Consider the following 3915-nt stretch of genomic DNA (forward strand, 5'->3'; position numbering starts at 1 on the left):
GGTGAAAAACTCTTTCACATGCCAGGAGGTTGGTGCACCCCAACTCTACAGCGACAGAAGCTGCTGCACTTAGAAATCCTCCCAGACCTCACCCCATGTAACTCTTCATCTGGCTGTTTATTTGTATCCTGTAAAATATGCTTGATAGTAAGCCAGTAAATATGATTTCCTGAGTTCTGTGAGCTGCTCTAACAAATAAATAAATCTCAAAGATGGGATCGTGGGAGCGCCAACTTGAAGCCAATTGGTCAGAAGTTCCAGAGGCCTGGAATTGCGACTTCAGGGAAGGAGAGGATGATCTTATGGTATTGAGTATTAACCTGTGGGATCTGACACTATCTCTGGGTAGATAGTATTGGTACTGAATAGGAGGACACCCAGCTGGTGTCCACTGCTTGTTGTATGGTTAAAAACCCCTCACTTTTGGTCAGAGAAGTCTTCTTCTGTGTTGATTATTATTGTGGTAGTGTGAGAGCAGAAGAAAAACCCATTTAAGAGAGTGCTTCCCAAAGCACTGTGTATACAGTAAACTGTGGTCCAATGGGAAACTACAAATTAATATAGCCAATAACAGTGTATGAGAAGCTCTTTCTCCCAAAACTCTTGCCAACACAGTACATAGCCAAAAATCATTTCTTTTTTATTTGTTAAAAGTGTGACATATATTGTTTTAATTCATGTTTCAAAAATTTTGACTGAAATTGGACAACTTTATACACCTTTAAAATATATTTCTGTTATTAACTGCCTGCTCTTCACTTTGCTGGATCGATGTATTTTACATATTAATTTATAAGAGCTCTTTAAAAAATAAGGACATTAATATATTTAGTATGTCTGACAAATATTTTAGCCATTTTTTTCTCTTCTCATTTGACATTATTATTATCATGTAATTATTTTATGTTTTATAGAGTCAAGCTTTCTTTTTTTTATTTTTTATTATTATACATTAGGTTTTAGGGTACATGTGCACAATGTGCAGGTTTGTTACATATGTATCCATGTGCCATGTTGTTTTGCTGCACCCATTAACTCGTCATTTAGCATTAGGTATATCTCCTAATGCTGTCCCTCCCCCAACCCCACAACAGTCCCCGGAGTGTGATGTTCCCCTTCCTGTGTCCATGAGTTCTCATTGTTCAATTCCCACCTATGAGTGAGAACATGCGGTGTTTGGTTTTTTGTCCTTGCGATAGTTTACTGAGAATGATGTTTTCCAGTTTCATCCATGTCCCTACAAAGGACATGAACTCATACTTTTTTATGGCTGCATAGTATTCCATGGTGTATATGTGCCACATTTTCTTAATCCAGTCTATCATTGTTGGACATTTGGGTTGGTTCCAAGTCTTTGCTATTGTGAATAGTGCCGCAATAAACATACGTGTGCATGTGTCTTTATAGCAGCATGATTTATAGTCCTTTGGGTATATACCCAGTAATGGGATGGCTGGGTCAAATGGTATTTCTAGTTCTAGATCCCTGAGGAATCGCCACACTGACTTCCACAATGGTTGAACTAGTTTAAAGTCCCACCAACAGTGTAAAAGTGTTCCTATTTCTCCACATCCTCTATGGAATCAAGCTTTCTTTATGACATTAAGCTTTCAACTATTAGAAACAATTTCTCTTATTCTGTTTTTACAAAATATGTTCTATATTTTTGTCTAGTACTTTTATTGTTCCCCTTTTTAAACTTATATTATTGACAATATCAAGGATTGGCAGAGATTTTAAGAAACTGATCTGCTCATATATTTCTGGTAGATTTATAAAATGATACATCAACTTAGTAACACAGTCTGACAGTGCCTTAAAAGTGACACACATACTTTCTAAGTGATCTAAAATTCCACTCCTGGTCATTTACCCAAGATAAATGAAAGCCTGTGTTCACAAAAAGACTTATGCCTGGATGTTCATAGCAGTTTTGTTCATAATAGCCAAATCCTGGAAACAACCTAAATATCTATCAGCTAAAGAATGGGCTTTTTTGTGCTACCCAGAGAGGGGTCCATATGGCATTGTTCTAGATTCCTGTTGTAACTTAAAGGGAAATTTTTACCCTCTTACCGTGTACAGAGCCCTTGATATCCTGCAAATGGAGGAGGAAGATGTCCTTAAGTTCCTTGCAGCAGGAACCCACTTAGGTGGCACCAACCTTGACTTCCAAATGAAACAGTACATTTATAAAAAAGAAATGGGATGGCGTCTACATCATAAATCTGAAGAGGGCCTGGGAGAAGCTTCTGTTGGCAGCTTGTGCCATTGTTGCCATTGAAAACCCTGCTGATGTCCACGTCATATCCTCCAAGAATACTGGCCAGAGGGCCATGCTGAAGTTTGCTGCTGCCACTGGAGCCACTCCAATTGCTGGCCGCTTCACTCCTGGAATCTTCACTAACCAGATCCAGGCAGCCTTCCAGGAGCCACGGCATCTTTTGGTTACTGATTCCAGGGCTGACCACTGCCTCTCACAGAGGCATCTTATGTTAACTTACATACCATTGCTCCATGTAACACAGATTCTCCGCTGTGCTATGTGGACACTGCCATCCCATGCAAGAAGGGAGCTCACTCAATGGGTTTGATGTGGTGGATGCTGGCCTGGGAACTTCTGCACATGTGTGGCACCATTTCCTGTGAACACCTGCGGGAGGGGATGCCTGATCACTTCTTCTACAGAGATCCTGAAGAGACTGAAAAAGAAGAGCAGGCTGCTGCTGAAAAGGCTCTGACCAAGGAGGAATTTCAGGGTGAATGGGCTTCTCCATCTCCTGAGTTCACCGCTACTCAGCCTGAAGTTGCAGACTGGTATGAAGGCATGCAGGTGCCCTCTGTGCCTATTCAGCAGTTTCCTTCTGAAGCCTGGAGTGCTCAGCCTGCCACAGAAAACTGACGTGTGGCTCCCACTGCTTGGGCCACTGAATAGGTAGGAGCGACCACTGAATGGTCTTAAGCTGTTCTTGCACCGGCTCTTAAGCAATATGGAAATAAACATTAATTTCTTTAAAAAAGAGACAGAGAGAATGGATATGCAAACTGTGATACATTCACACAATGGAATTACTCAGCAGTATAAAGGAACAAAACACTGTTACATGCAAGAACATGGGTGAATCTCAAAACCATGAGAGCAAAAAGACACAGAGGAGTACCTCCTGTATAGTCCCATTTATATGAAATTCTGGGTTGGGTAAAAACTAATATACAGTGGTAAAAATCTGACTTCTGTTGACACCCAAGATAAAGGAATTATATTTTCAATACAAGATAAAATGTATTTCACAAAAAGTGTTATGTTTTCATACCTGCTGGCATAGCTGCAGCGATGGTTTCACAAACTTCCTTTTTTAAAATTAAATTTAATTTTTTTAAACAATCGTTTTTACACTGGATTCACTTACCTTGAAGTGAATGGTGGACAACTGCAGCTGTTGACCTCAATCTATGGTACAGCCCTTCTGTCTCACCAATGGTCACCAAAAACTCTAGAGAGAGAATACAGAAAACAGCTACTTAAAGACTGAAGTAAGCCCAGTGGGAAGGGAGTAAAATCTCGAAAACCAACTGGTATCATGGGGAATTTCCTGAATTCTTGTTTCCTCTTTTATCTTCTGGCTATGATGTGAGGGCAGGTGGAGTCCTAGAACTGTGCCGCCAGCATACAGAGTAAAAATGGGAATAAATACCTCACATCAAGCAAAAATAAACAGCATGGCAGACATCTAAATATAAAGTACACTTAGCCCTTGAATAATACTGGTTTGAACTGTGCTGGTCCACTAATATGTGGATATTTTTTAATAAATATATTGAAATTTGTTTTCAAGATTTGCAATAATTTGAGAAAACTCACAGACAAACCATGTAGCCCAGAAATATAAAAAAGTGATATAAAAGGTATGTTAT

General features: G+C 39.6%; 1 pseudogene; it reads left to right on the forward strand.

The window, feature by feature from the left end:
• Nucleotides 1–212: 212 nt before the first annotated feature.
• LOC116459819 (small ribosomal subunit protein uS2-like) lies at nucleotides 213–2962 on the forward strand (annotated as a pseudogene).
• The last annotated feature ends 953 nt before the right edge of the window (nucleotides 2963–3915 follow it).

Source organism: Hylobates moloch, unplaced genomic scaffold (genome assembly GCF_009828535.3).
Source record: "Hylobates moloch isolate HMO894 unplaced genomic scaffold, HMol_V3 SCAFFOLD_20, whole genome shotgun sequence".
NCBI classification, from domain to species: domain Eukaryota; kingdom Metazoa; phylum Chordata; class Mammalia; order Primates; family Hylobatidae; genus Hylobates; species Hylobates moloch.